At 37.4% G+C, this 16303-nt stretch overlaps 1 long non-coding RNA gene across 1 annotated transcript; it reads right to left on the bottom strand.

The window, feature by feature from the left end:
- Window positions 1–12641: 12641 nt before the first annotated feature.
- Window positions 12642–13209, bottom strand: LOC110674369. The gene is made up of 3 exons (XR_002498799.1): window positions 13086–13209; window positions 12867–13033; window positions 12642–12810 (listed from the first exon to the last, which is right to left on the bottom strand). It is a non-coding gene; the product is annotated as an uncharacterized LOC110674369 (long non-coding RNA).
- Between the last annotated feature and the right edge of the window lie 3094 nt (window positions 13210–16303).

The raw sequence follows: 16303 nt of genomic DNA on the forward strand, positions 1-16303 counted from the left end.
CGCTTTTGGATGAGTTTGAAAATAATATTTAGGAAAATTTAAGTGGAAATCTCCGGATGAAAAATTCCTTGAATTATTCCTAAAATTATTCCAAAAAGAGCAATTATTTATGCTATTTCGGAGGAGTTTCTAAAAATATAAAAGGATTTTAATAAAGAGCTCTTTGAAAATTTTGGTGTTCTGGGAGAAAATCATAAATTATTTTACGATCATGTATAACTAAGAATTCAGGTTTACTCCGTTTGTCTTAGTGGTCAGAGCAAAATTGTTAATCAAAGGAACCACAACGAATCGAATCTTCAGAATTTTCCAATAGATTAAGGGGAGGGGGAGACCCGGATAAAAAACCTGGCTACGTCCATGTTCATCGCCCCCTTTTACGTCCATGTAACTATGTAACACGCCAAAATCTGAAAAACAAGAACAAAATAAAATGACCCGATTTTGTCAGGTACCCCATTCTGTCATCCTAAAATTCATCGAGGGGCTGACAAAATAGGGTCCTTACTGTATGTGTATTTTAGGAACGGGCACGATGAGGGGATCACGGAAATCGAAGAATCCAAAATGGCGGAAATCCAAGATTTCAAAATGGCGTTGCTCATCGTTTTCCATCATCCCTTCGTCGCGCCCGTTTCGAAAATACCCATATTGCATGGGTTTTCAAAATAGAAATATTAGTAGTAGAACGTTAATGGCGCTGTTCTCACAAAACTGAATTAGTTTATTATCATCTTTAACTGTATCTTTTAATTGTTTGTTCGATGCCATGTTGTAGTGGATGATTTAAACATTTATTTGACACTTTGAGGATCGGTACTCAAGCTGTCAGCGCGTGGCAAACTAGATGTTGGAAACAAGAACAGTAGCGACATTAGCATTCTTAGGTTAATGCTTCTACTGTTTTCAACGATTTTCCTTAACCGGAGACCGCCATCTTGGATTTCAAAATGGCGTCGGACATCGATTTCCGTCATCCCCTCATCGTGCCCGTTCCGTATATTTTCCCCAAAGATAGATGATAAAGATATGCTTGATCCATTAGTGATGAAAAAATGCTGATAGTATCGCCATCCGTCTATTAATTGATAGAGGTAATATAGTCTATCTTCTATCCATCTTTTTTAAGAAGTGATAGTATTGCGAAATCTGTTCAAAAATAAATGAGGTCTTACGCATTGTTGGCCAAATCTCACCCCCAACGACGGTACTTGCAACATTTCTTTTCAAATTTCTTTAAATTCGAAAGGTAAATAATTTCACCGTGAATTGAAATGACATGCTGAATGGCTCGATATGGTTGTGGTCTGTAAAGGTTGCTGCTCTTGAACGCTCTATCATCAAGTTATTACCGAGAGAATGAATGGTAACATTAAAAAAATCCGTTTGCGATGTTCCACGATTTTTTCGGATTCGGATCAAAATCCAAACTTTGCCAGTAAAATTTATTTGCGTTTCTATTATTCTCAGTGTATGAGAAAATCAGAATAGGCGCTTTGCAAATCAATTCACTTATGTCTTGACACAAAAACATCATGCTCTGATTGCCTGTAGAACAACAGGAGTGTTGCCAAAATAGTTCAACTATTGAAATTCGTATATTTTATATGTTTCTCAGTATATTGAAGATTATACACTACAATCTTCAAATAAGAAAGTATTAAAAGGCTCAATTGTTACCAATGCATGCTTTGTTGCCTAATTCCAATAAATCCATGTTCGTATTTTTCTGTAAATTTAAATCGTGAATAATAAATACACCGCAATTGAATATGGTTTTCTGGCAACCTGTTCCCGTAATAAAAAGTGATTGCCGAGGAAATCAAAGTGCATTAATTTTGATTTGTAATTTAAGGTGAAGATATATCGAAGCCAAAGTTCAAATTTTCAAGAGCACGGATCTGGAGAACCAAATACCCGTTTGAGCTGAAAACCTAATCGATTGATCACCACCAGCTAGTGACCAATCGATTAAGTTTTCAGCTTAAACGGATGTTTGGTTCTCCAAATCCGTGCTCTTGAAAATTTGAACTTTGGCTTCGATTCTTCTTCACCTTAAAGCATAAAATTGAGTATTTTCGAGTGCTCTATATACAAATCAAAAGTTTAATCATGCATAAGTGATCGGTGCGTAGCTGTTGTGAAAAAATCGGCATTGGAGCAGAGATTTGGACCTTTTAAAGTGATGAGTTTTTGTTAGCTGTTCTTGTGTTGTTTTATTCGGCAGCTCACGAATGACGATAATTTCGTAAGCATTTATTTCATTTAACGATAAAACCCATGTTATATAATATTTTTGTGAAAGGTGTGATTTACATGTAAGATTATAGTTCAAGGAATATGTTGAGTACAGTGAAGTTAACTCTTGTTCCGTAGATAAATTTTAACAAGGACGATAAGTTAGTGCTGCCGAAAACACCTTCAGGGTGCCGAAGCCATCATTTACCCTAATATGAAAAAAAAAACTATTGTAGGAAGCTTATAATTGCTGCCGTGCTTGACAGCTGCTTCGGCTTCAAAGCTTTGAACCAAGCTGTAAATTTCCGGTTTTCTCATTTCCAAAACACCTCTCCATCCGGTTCGTGTGTCACACAACTAAAAGTAAAATCATTTCGAAACAAACTTTCATGAGCAGACCTCATTTTGCTATCTTCTATTCCAAAAGACATGTCATTTCCTTCGGATAAACATTATCCCTTCAGGACTGCAGGAAGAAGAATAGACTCTGTCCTGCTCAGACGACAACAATGGACGCTGTCTGACATTGTGAGAGGAACGACAGCCATATCGTGTTCTATTTACGCAAATGCTTACTCAAACACACACAACACGTCGCCTACTGTGTGACAATGTACTTCCGGCCCGACCCGTCCGATTCCGTCCTGTCCCGTTACACAAACGTGTTGCTTGGACGGGGCTCTAAATTTAGCACGTCAACCACTTCAGGTGACGAAACCGACCAACCGACCAAGGAAAATCAAACAACCGTAACGGTAAACGGTGTTGGGCAAATGATAGAAGGTGCTGTTTCTTCTTTCTGACAGTACGCTCCAACTGAAACAGAGTCTGTTTCTCAGCTCAGTGCTCTAATGAGCACTTCGACAGGTATGAATTAACCCTCTGAAACCCAACCCTGCCTTGAGACGGGGTACACTTTGGAATTTTGTTTATTTTTTCGTAGCTCTGAAATCAAAATGATTTTATCACAGACATCTGTTCACAGAGTCTGTGATTTTATTTTTGGCTTAAACCTTGAATCATAACACGCATATAAGAAAAGTTTTTTATGGCTGTTGAAACTTTTTTGTATTTTTGTATTTTATACTAGTGGTCCCGGCAAACTTCGTCTTGTCATCAAGTAGGCTGTTGAAAAATGTCATACAATCTCCCAAACAAAATGGCACATTAGTTTCCTCCCGTTTCTAAGACTATTCCGAAGACTTACCTAAACTTTTTCAACGCACGAACACGTCGGAACCCTTGGCTAATGCAACAGTGGAAGAGTTGTGACAATCCGTTGGACCGTTCTCTACCCATTTCGTGTCATACAAACACCATTCCAGTTTTATTTATATAGATAACCTACAAATACCCGGGGTACATTTAACGTGTTATATAAAAAATCGTACCTTTTATATTTTTCTACGATCTATCACAAAAGAAGAGCTTGGTTGTATTAAAATATTTTCAAACCTGTTTTTCCGTTAATTGCAAGGAAAATAAAAATATTTCCAGAAAAATATTAAAAATTTAATATTGTTAAAAGTATCATAAAAGTTGAATTTTTATTATTGCCAAAAATCAGTAACTAGAAGAGGCTTCAAGAAAATATGAAAAAGTGTAGGGATGTTCAAAAATAAAAATTATAAAAATCAAAAACCAAAATTCATAGATTTGCGAATAAAAATAAATAATTGCCCAAAACGTGTTTAGAACGATTTAAGATAACTAAAAATGATATTTAGATCGAAAATAAAAATTTGGGTATTACAGGGTTAAGAGCTTTCTTTGCCATTTGATAATTTTTGCATGTTATATCGGGCAAGCACGAAGATACTCTTCTATGTCAAAAGTCAAGAAAATTTCCTTTGATGAAAAGATCCTCGACTGGTGGGATTCGAACCCACAACCCTCAGATTGATCTAGTGGAAAAGCTACGGCTATCTGGGCCCCAAAACTAACAGAAGGTAGTTGAGGGAAAATCGACAGGCCAAGTTTCACATGCAACAAAGACCGGGAGTATTTAGTGGCCTCTGTGGTCTGGATGTAACAAAACTGGATCGGCAATGGTTAAATTCATTTTTGGACTTAGATTGGAAATGAGCGATAATTAAACGACCTGATCAACAACTTCAATCCCAACATAATTCAGTTTCGACCGTACTAATATATAACTTTATATAAACTTCATGATGGCTTTGACAAATTCCCAACTGGTTCTAACAAAAGCCTAAATGGCTCAGACAATAGCCAAAGTAGCTTTGACAAAAACTTTGACAGGAAGCTTGAAGTGCCCAGAATTTTCCTAGAAACCTACATTTTCCATGAAGGTTGAAAAGTTTCGTCCCAAGAGCTTAGAAAGCTTCTTACAGGAAGCTTGAAAAGCATCTTTCTAGAAGTTTGGAATGCATCTTCTTCTATGGAATGCTTCTTCCTTGGAGTTTAGAAAGCAACTTCCTAGAAGTTTGAAAAACATCTTCCTAAAAACATGGATTGCTTTTCTCTAGATGCTTGAAAAGCTTCTTCCTAGAAGCTTGAAAAGCTTCTCCCTAGAAGTTTGGAAAGTTTCTTCCCAAAAGTTTGGAGAGTTTTTCCCAGAAGCTTGGAAAGCTTCTCCCTAGACGCTTGGAGGGTCTTCTCAGATTCTTCCCAGAATCTTGGATAGCTTCTTCATAGAAGCTTGGAGACTTACTCAAAGAAGCTTGGAAAGCTTCTTCCTAGGATCTTGGAAAGCTTTTCCTAAGAGCTTGGAAAGATTCTTGCTAGAAGTTTGGAAGGCTGCTTCCTAGAAGTTTGGGAAGCTTTTGCCTAGAAGTTTTTAAAAGCTTCTTGCTAGAAATTTGAAATGCTTCTTCAAAATAGCTTGAAAATGTTCTTCCCAGAAGGTCGGAAAGTTTCTTCCTAGAAGTTTGGAAAGTTTCTTCCCAGAAGTTTGGAACGCTTCTTCCTAGAAACTTGAAAAGCTTCTTTCTAGAAGCTTGGAAAATTTCTTCCTTGAAGCTTGGAGAGCTTCTTCCTAGACGCTTCTTTCTAAAATCATGTAGAGCTTATTCATAGAAGTATGAAAAGCTTCTTCCTAGAAACATTCTTTCTAGGAGCTTGAAAAGCTTCGCTATGGAAGCTAAAAAATTGCTTCCTAGAGGCTTGAAAAGATTCTTCCTTGAAGGATGAAATACTACTTCCTTGAAGCTTGAAAAGTTTTTAACTGAAAGCATGAAAACCTTCATCCTAGAAACTAGGAAAGCATTCACCTAGAAGCTAGGAAAGTTTTTTCCTGAATGCTTGGAAAGCTCCTCTCTATAATCGTAAAAAGTTTCTTTCAAAAAGCTTAGAAAGCTTCTTTCAAGAAATTCGGAATGTTTTAATTTAGAAACTTGGGAAGTTAATTTTTAGATGCTTTAAAACAACTCCTTCCTGAAAGCATTGATGTTTTTTTTTGAAGATTGGAATGCTTCTTCCTAGAAACTTTAAAAGCTTTTTCATGAGAGCAAGTTTTTCGTAAATGAACAACTGGACTTGACAGAAGTTAAAATGAGTTTTACAGATACTGTAATGTTTTTCAAGAAGAAAGACAAAATGACATTCATGTATGGGGATGGTCCTGGTATAGTAGTTAGAACACACGCCTCTCACGCCGAGAACCTGGAATTGAATTCCATCCCCGAGATAGTCACTAAAAATTTCAGTGATGACTTCCTTCGGAAGGAAAGTGAAGCCGTTGGTCCCGAGATGAACTAGCACTGGGCTAAAAAACTCGTTAATAAAGATAGAAAAAAATGACTTTGGTATTAGTTCAGAAACATGAAATTTTCTGTCTGAAAGTTTGAAATGCTTCGCGCTGCAAGCTTGGAGTGCTTCTTCCTCGAAGCTTTTAAAGCTTTCAACTGGAAGTTTGAAATATTTCTACCTGTAAATACTTTTTTTCTTATGCTTAAAATGGTTCTTCTAAGAAGCCTTTCCTCCAAGCTACTAAGAAAGATTTTTCTCCAAGTTACTTGAAGCTTACATAAAAAAAATCAACCACGAAAGCTAACGCATTTTTAAGCTTTTAAGCTTAGAAAATTTTCTCAATGGAGCTTCCTTCAAAAAACTTTCAAAGTTCCCTTATAAACATGATAAGAAGCTTGAAAAAAATTTCACTGGAAGGTTAAAAAGCTTCTCACTGGCAGATTGAAAAGCATCTCACTTGAAGCTTGAAGAGCTTCTTACTGGGAGCTCGAAAAACTTCTCACTTTAAGCGTGGAGAACTTCTCATTGGAAGCTTGAAAAGCTTCTCATTGGAAGCTTGAGAATCTTCTCACACGAAGGTTGAAAAGCCTCCCACTGGAAGCTTTAGGGGCCCAGATAGCCGTAGCGGTAAACGCGCAGCTATTCAGCAAGACCAAGCTGAGGGTCGTGGGTTCGAGTCCCGCTGCCCGAGGAACTTTTCGTAAAGGATTTTTTTTATAGTATCTTCGTACCTGCCACACGATATACACATGCAAAAATGGTCTATCGGCAAAGAAAGCTCTCAGTTAATAACTCTGGAAGTGCTCATAAGAACACTAATCTGAGAAACAGGGTTTGTCCCAATTGGGACGTAACGCCAGAAAGAAAGAAGGAAGCTTGAAAACCTTCTCAGTAAAAATTTGGAAAACTTCTTTACTCCTAACACAGATAACAGATGTATATGCTAGAACAAAAATTTTCTGAAAACCTGTGTAAATATTCAAATTGAAATACCTTGCAATCACTAGCGAATGGATCATTAAAGGTAGTTTTTGCAGGTGCTCACCGCATCAAAACAAAGGCGCCACTGTATATGGGATTTAACATTGTGACAGCATTGCTGTTCTGTCAAACACACAAGGCTACGGTGGCGCTATCTATGCTTTTCATAGCGGCCATTTTGGTTATTTTAATGGTCCATTGCGTCAATCAGTGGTGAATATCAGTATTTGGAAATATTGCATATGCACCACTGACATCGTCATGCGAACATAGCGATGACAGCGCCACCACGATGTTGCTACTTGTGTTGCCATTCAAAATAACCGTTAATTGTCTTACAAGCTTTACAGTCGTATTTCAACGTCTGTTATCTGTGCTCCTAGTTACCATCTTAACCCTACATTCTGCTCCTCCTCTACTATTATATAAAATCATATCATCGAATCTTTTTGGCGTACGAAGGACTTGCTTCGGTTTTGCTGTGTTGTTTCTTCATTTCTTGGAATGTTCTCTTTTATCATCGCTTCACCGTCTGTCTGTCAAGTTTCATTATCGTTATCCAATGACTTTCCGCAGTGTCCTGCAAATGAATTTGATTAGTACGTGTTCTATTGATATCCACCGTACTAAGGGACTTTTCCGTTTAGTTTGTATACCGTGCATATCCACGAAGTCGTCTTCAACGCCGTTTTCCGGGTCTTGTGGGATTGTTAGGTCACGCTTGATGTCTTGAACATTTCATGCCATTTGTACTCCGAAGTCATTTCATATGATAACTTTAGCTCCCTGTCAAACTACCACGGTGTATCTTTCCTTAGAGTATGTAGGATCGATTTTATTTCGTTGGTAATTCAAGACCAACAATTGAAAAGGCCTCAAGTCCAAAATGTAAACAAATCGGTTTTCAGCTGATTTCAGTGTATAAGAGCCTATTCTTACCAAAACATACAATAGTCATTTAAAAATATGCATAAAAGTTGAAAAAATAACATTTTTCTAAGAGGCCCCATCTAGTTTTCCGCTAACCAGGATATTCATCGCAAATGCGGCCTTTTCTCAAAAAGGCCTCATTTCTATATCTGACGGAAACCGAGTTGAGGCCTGTTAAACAAACATCAAAATTGCAATGTAGATTGCGAAAAACGTTTCAAATTCACTAAGTAGATGCAGATTATACTACGGAGCGACTGCTCCTTGTATTATTTTATACAGTGGTTGTCTAAACGGCGAACATTATCGGGTTCCTGTAGACTGATGTATTTTGTATCATACTACCTAATGATACCTGTGTCAGTCTGTCTGTACTTCACAAATTATCAACAAAAACACGATCTGGTTTCAATTGCATGAAAAATAACGTTCAATTTCAATATTATTTCAATTGAATCATATTTCCATACATTTTCTCGACGACAAACTCGCGTAGCACATACATAATGTTCATGGATGACGAAGGGTTCATTCAATCACATATTTAATCGACCGCACGAATCTTCTCTTGCTGTAGGGATCTCCATGTACTTTACTTCACCACTTAACACTCTTCTACACTTCAAATTTCTTATTTCATCATCAATTTTGAATGATTTTCAAAAGGCCACATCAGAAGATGATGAAAAAACAAGCCACAACTAGAAGGCCTCAACACATTTTAGAGTAAACAAAGGCGTCAACTTACAGGCCTCATCAGCGTCGGCCGGCGTCTATGGGCACAAATGAAAAGGGCTGCACAGCTTTTGGTGAAATAAAAGCCTCATTTCCTTTGACTCGATTTTTTAGCAGGATTTTTTGCTAAAATGATAGTAATGAATATTCATAGCTATAAATCAGTTTATCCATCGACTTTCTGGACGATAAAATACCATACAATGCTTAAATTCATAATTTAAATTTGATTTATTGTTTGACAAAACAAGATTGCATTTTTCTCATTGTTTACTTTTTGGAGATGAGGCCTTTTGAATTGTTAGTCTTGAATTAGCAACAACAACCTTGTCTTCCACTACAACATTGGTATCCTTTGCTCCTCTTTGATAGTCGGCATAGTTTTTGCTGTTGAGTTTCGCAACTGCATCGTACTCTCTTACTGCTTCCACATACAAACAGACGTAACACTTAGAACAAATATCTTCAAAATCCATCGCCCAGTTTACACCATCATCATCTGGTGAGCATGTTGCACAACAAGACCGGCAGATGGCGGTAGTGTGAAACGTCAAAAGCGAAGAAAAACGATGCGCGCGCCTCTGGTTGTGAGATTTGTAACATATCGAATTTGAAATGATCGTTAAATGAGTGGTCGATGGAGATTTCGTCAGTGTTACGTCTGCTTGTCTGTGCTTCTTCTCTATCTACTTCCTTTGCTGGATCTGGTTGCCACAAGCACGGGAAAGTCCCCTTATATTTCCATCCCACCATCTATTCATATGGGGTGCCCCGAGGTATTTAAAAGGGAGGTAGTTCAATGTGTCAAATAGAGCATTTTGCCTTATTGGAAAACAATCAGACAGCTGGCTGGTTTGTTATGCTTCATCAGGTCAGCAAGCCTTGAGATCCTAGCAACATGTTTCCCCTTAAACCACTTCGCTTTGAATTATTCACTGCTGATCAAACATTTTCATTACAAGAAGCTGACTCGATGGTGATGCAATTAAAGACCTTAATATGTAATGTAATTATTTCTCTTAGTAACATGATGTGACAACAGTTGTGGCACAATAGTACACCTATGTCCATTGCAGTAACTGTAATCGCCGGTTGTACTGCCCATATTCTATTAGATTTCCTATATCAATGGAACTGTTGTGCGAGTATGGGCAGTGTATGTACGGTTAGATACTAAAAAATATTTAATCCTCATGATACATTTTTGCACGTTTTCCTTGCAAGTGGGTAGAATTGAATTTTGTACACATTAATAGAAGACTCAAAGAACAACAACTATATTTTGTAGCTTTTTCTTGCACAACAAAACCATTTAGATAGGGTAAATTATGTATTCTGGACAGGCTAAGGATATGTCTGGAAACGGCGATCGATTAACTGCCTTAGATACTAATATTTTATTATGTTATGATACTTATATGCTTAATGTATCATTGTTTCCTGAGTTTCTGGAGAGAAAAAGCTTACAAACTGTAGCAATAGGTGCCAAAATAGCGTTTTTTAATTGCCTGTCTGTTATACATTTCGGACATGAAATATACATTTTGGACACCCTCATGTAAATATAATTTGGACAGGGGCGTTATCTCACTATCTATTCAATGGTTTCTTTAAAGGACGATCATATCATAATGTTTGAAGAGTTTACATGTGACTTATGCATTTTTTCGCTTATTGGATGTGTATATTAGTGATAATCAATAATTTCATTTAATGGAAGCAAATATCATCAGATCCACGAAATACGCCTGCAAGTATGCATGCATGCGACATTCCAGTGCGTTTCATCAGATGGCCAAATTATATCAACTGAACAAAAACCGTAATCTATTTTGGACACCACCTGATTTATGCCTTATATACTAATGTTAAGATTTTAGATGAACTTAGCTTCAATTTTAGACATATTTTATCATATTGCCGGCTTTAAACTTTTAATGAATGCTTATTCTGAGCGCTATTATTGCGTTTAAAGTATGTTCTTGAAACATATATCCTCTTGCATTCGTAGGTTTCACAGGTGTTCTTTTGATACAATTTACAGTTTTGATATTTTTGAAGCCAATTTGTAATTGTTATGAAATTGGCCATCATTATTAAGTAGCATAGTGTATTAATAATGCAATACATGATTTTCCGTACATAAATTCCTCATCATCTCATTGTAAATGAGCATAGAACAAGCAGCCTGTCCAAATTATATGCATGTCCAAGTTATATACGTTACCCTAATCTGCAAATAAAAAACAGTGTTGACGAAGCTAGAAAATTGTTACTGGATCAACTCCGAAAAACGATCAAAATGAGACACCATTTCAGCGACTTTCATGCTCTATTTTGTCTGTCACCGTCAGGCCCGGATTTGGGGGGGTGCCGAGGGGGCAAATGTCCCGGGCCCCCCGATCAAGGGGGCCCCCCGAGGAGTCAAAAAAGTTAAATACAATTCAATGAATAATCTTTACATTAATGATTTTAAATGTAAAATACAAATCCAATACGAGTCCTTACAGATCTTATTTGATAGTTAATAGCTTATTTCAAATGATTTTAATCTGAACTATTCAGTTTCAATGAAAATTCTTCTAATCGTAAATGAAATAAGAAAACTTTAATTCTCTTCTCGGGTTAATATACAGCAAATTTACACAGCTTTCTGGAACGATATTGTCAAAATAACAGTGCCCTATGTCCAAGAATGATCTTGATAAGATAAAGATGCTCGCTAATTCATACATTTTCTTGATTTTACCATCGGGATACTGAAATTACTATTCTATCAAACACATCTGAAATTATATCAGAAATACGATATTTTCATATTTTACTGGCTACTTTTTTCCATTTGTGTCAGAATTCTTTTATTTTGTTTGAATATTTTCATGGCTTTGGGGCCCCGATAGCAGTAGCGGTAAACGCGCAGCTGTTCAGCAAGACCAAGCTGAGGGTCGTGGGTTCGAATCCCACCGGTCGAGGATCTTTTCGGGTTGGAAATTTTCTCGACTTCCCAGGGCATAGAGTATCTTCGTACCTGCCACACGATATACGCATGCAAAAATGGTCATTGGCACAGTAGGCTCTCAGTTAATAACTGTGGAAGTGCTCATAGGAACACTAAGCTGAGAAGCAGGCTCTGTCCCAGTGGGGACGTAATGCCAGAAAGAAGAAGAAGGCTTTGTTTAAATATTGAAATTATTGTTAAGAGCTTCAAATTTACCACAAATTCGACCAAAATCTACAGAAATTAAATAATTACAGAAACTATAGCACCATTTGAACTTTGCTGAAGCGTGCATAGTTCTTCCAAACTTTTGTGAATATCTGGAACATTGGAATTGTAAAGCAAGGGACTAGGACATGAGCCTTGGAAAAAGTTCATACAGCTAATTCTAGAAGTTGTTAGTTGACCGAAAGTGATACCTATGTGCTTCTCAAAAGCAATTGCTCCTTGTCCACTAATACTAGTTAAATATCTGATTATTGAAGTTAGACCAATGAGAATATATACTAAGGTGTGGAAGAAGAAGCAACGGCTATGTATTAGTACAAAGAAAAATCGTAAACAAAAATAACTACGTCACTAATTTACACGGCTTCTTATGGGAGCTCGCTCGTTTGTAGTTGTGAAACATTTTGCACCGTACACGGATGTCACGCACACTAAATGTCTTCTTCCTCACCTCGGTATATATTCTCATTGAAGTTAGACAATCGTGTGTTCCTTTCCTGTTATGAAAATAAAATTGAGCATTTCAAAGCATACTGTTCAATACAGTCGCGGTAGGATCATTTTTAACAATAAATGTAGAAAGTCAGTAAATTTCTACACAATAAAATAAAATAGTTAAACGATTTGCTTATTGCTTTAATATTGACTGTCGTTCAAGTGCATTTATTGGAAATATCTACAGCAAAATTGAAAAAAATATATGAATATAATACTACAGTTATCCAAGTCTCAATTAATCATAAGTCTTGATTTCAAGTGGAACAACAATTGAACTTGGTAGAGAACGATTCAGTCAAGTGGGTATAGTCAAATTCGAATAATGCATATTACAATCGTTTGGAGTTTCCCGGATATTTTATTTTCACAATACTTAACTTTTCTATGCTTAGCGTTCCCCGCTCATTTTGTGCTAAGGGCCCCCGTCAATAGATCTGACCCGGGCCCCCCGAAGCCCAAATCCGACATTGGTCACCGTTACAAGAAACAGTCTGAAAAGAAGAATATAATTTAGTTTCCAATCATAACCACCTCAATAGCTCAAAACTTTGTTCTCAATTCGAAATAAAACCGAGTAAAGAACAGTGGCCAATTGATGTCTCAAACATGCTGGCATTTTCCATTTCACATCAGATTAGCAGCAACAGAAACAATCCATGTAGGTCCTTTTTGAATATGAATTTCGTTTCAATGAACAATCACGACATTCTAGAACTAGATAATTGAAATAAGACATGGATTTAAACCAGAAAATACGCTTACCAACCTCTCTACTCGCTAGAGCACACATTTTCCATTTGTTATTGAAAACATAATAAAATAATAATTGTACCATGGAAACGAGATCAATCAGCGGAGGGGAAAGGAAGACGCCATCCAGCCAACTCGCCAGCTGTCATTTTCTACCCCCTCGCTGCTTATCATTCCCCACATCCACTGACTGCTTAGATCAATGTACCTTTCTATAAATACCTTGGGGTGACCCCTAGACGTGAGTGGTGTGTGTTATGCAGATGAGCGTCCCTCCAATTCTTGCCATCTTCTATAACTCCTGTCACAGCTTTTATTGTTCCTTGGTTCTGACGTTCAATCGAACCATTTGGTTTAGGACTGAACGGGATGGATTTTCACACTCGTACTCTTTTTGCTTCCCAATACTCTACATACTCATTACCTTGAAATGGAGGTCCGTTATCACTTTGCATAATGAGAGGCATTCCCCACGTCGAAAAAATCTTACAGAGAGCTGCATATGCTGTTCTTTCGTCGGTGTGCTTAATTTCAGTAGTGTGAAGGTATCTCGAATAGGTATCCCAATGACGAGGAAATGTCCTGAACCGCATCCCGGAATGGTAAGTAAATCTATTTGCAATATTTCTCAAGGCTCGTTAGGTAACTGACGGCTACTTAGAGGATTAAGTGGGTTTCTTCGTGAAACTAGTTAACAAGTCTCACATTTCTTGACAAACTCGACTGTCTCTTTGCTCATGTTTGGCCACCAAAAATATTCCCGCATAATTTTCTTCGTAGCTCCGCAACCAATGTGTCCTTATCTGTTTGGCTTTACATCAATTATCTTGATAAAACCTCGCCAATTGGGTCCTAAAATTTTTAATGAAATCTTGTTTTAATTCAATAACACAAAAGAGCATCTCACTGCAACTATTTTAGCAATTTTTCGCGCTCAAATAACGGCTATATCATGTTTAAACTTTAATTTAAAAAATAGGTCCATGAATGAACCTTGACACTTAAGATAATGTTTGACGTTCGATTAGTCGACAAAAACACCACAGGGGTTTTAGCTTTAACACTGGGGTTGTTCCTATCTGACATTTCGGAAGGGACACGGAAAACAAAATGCACCCAAAATTTGAGTTTGAGCCAAGGGGTGTGACAAAATCTAAAAAAATGTTTTTTGGACTCAAACCAACGGAAAACATTAGAAAATTGAGTAAACATGTGTTATTGGCCTAAACTTAAGCGTTTGGCACTAAAATTGGGACAGGGCTTTAGGACCCTATTCACTCGGTTCATGGCCGCTTCTCTCCATCCTCGACTGCGACCCACGCTCTCCAGGTCCTGGTGCACCTGGTCAATCTAGCTCGCTACGCCCACGGCTTCTTGTTCCGACCGGATTCGTAGCGAACACCATCTTTACAGGGTTGTTGTTGTCCGGCATTCTTGCAACATGCCCTTCCCAGCATATCCTTCCAGCTTTAGCTACCTTCACGATACAATGTGTCCTTGGTGTGCTTTTTTCAGTGCTCTATTGTGAAGAACCTTTGGAAAGACTATCTTATCTCCCTTGAAGATCATGGAGTGCAATACTCTCAACTCGCTTGCTTATGATTCGTAACGTCGTAAATGACAAGGCCAATTATTTGATCCAATAGCCGATCAAACTTCTTCCAATTCGTTGTCATTTTAGGAAGCCAGCCTAATATCTGTCCAGGTGATATTCATAGTTTCCGCATCCAATGCATAAATAACATTTCTATCATTGGTATCGTTCAAATATTACGTAACGCAAGAGGGGGAGGGAGGGGGTCTAACATAGTGTTACGGTCCATACAAAAATTTAAAATTTTCCATACAAGAGCTGTTACGTGGGGGTGGGAGGGGGTCTAAAATTGTCAAATTTTGCGTTACGTAATATTTGAATGAACCCATTATCTTCGTCGAATGCTTCGTCTACTTGAGTCTTGCTAATCAGACGGGATAGAACATCAGCAATATTCGATTGGCCTGTAATTCTCTTAAGGCTGAACCGGTAAGGCAATACCTTAAGGACATTATAAAGCGAAGCCAAACATGGCTTCTGGTATGGCGCCTACCACATTTCCTCCCACTTCCACCCCTCTCGCCCAGCATTTCGGTAGAGCAAAATTGTGCAAGCCTGTTGAATGATTTTAATCATCCTTACCTTCTAGTTTCAATACGAAACTGCTACTGCTGGCTTGTAAAGAAGTAATCTCCTCACTGACATACTTTTTTCTGCCAAATGTGCTTTGAAAAACCAAATTCGTGAGGTTTTATCATCGTGCTGAAACATAATTTTTTTCAGCTACTTTTTCTTCTATCCGTGGCACTTTTCTGACGATTTAGTTTGCACTTCACTTTGAACCTCTTACGCAAATGATAAAGCTTAAAAAATATTTTCAACACATTCACTGGTAATGAGTGTATCTACCAATAGTGTGAAAATCACTGAAAAACCTTATGATTTACATTGAACTGCGTTTAACTTTTTGATTTCAATTTCTCTATCGCGGAATATGTACTTTCACGAAGGCGACTATCAACAAACGTGCGGTGTTTTAGTATTGGTGCATTTTTCAGCTGTGGTGCCATAACCTTTTCTTAATAGCTTATGCTAATATTCAAATTTTATTCTTCATTTCCAAGTCAGAGTAAAATATAAGTCAAATTTCTTAATGTATGTTTAGCATATCATGGGAACAGCATGAAATGTGTTTTCCTTAGAATCAAAATCGCATTTAACAATTATTTTTATACTATTGAAAAACATCCTCATGAAACATCCGCAACACTGCCGTATGATCCAGAGCAGTTTAAAATACATAGAGGTCCCCAAGCAAATTGCCACGAACACCAACGCACAATCAATCTTACACAAGTCGATTTCCTCAGAATGAAAACGTATCGACGTTTGTTTGACGTCATTGAGCTTTCGATCAACGGCAGGCCAACAAGGAAGTGGTTGTTTTGCAGCAATTCTGTTTATATTTGGATACTCACAGCAAACAAAAGCAATGTTGTGACAGTTCTCACAGCAAACAAAGAAAATGTTGTCAACATTGTACTACTACGCAGGCAACTGGATTGGTCTATACAGTAATAACTGATTCTGATTGCAATATCACTTATTTTTTCCAAATGCTTCAACCATTAAAAAAGCTTCGGGCAAAATATAATTTAACTTTGCATTAAATTGACAATCGGGAGACAGCAGGAGAGTCC

The sequence above is a fragment of the Aedes aegypti genome, chromosome 1 (assembly GCF_002204515.2).
Source record: "Aedes aegypti strain LVP_AGWG chromosome 1, AaegL5.0 Primary Assembly, whole genome shotgun sequence".
Lineage (NCBI taxonomy): Eukaryota > Metazoa > Arthropoda > Insecta > Diptera > Culicidae > Aedes > Aedes aegypti.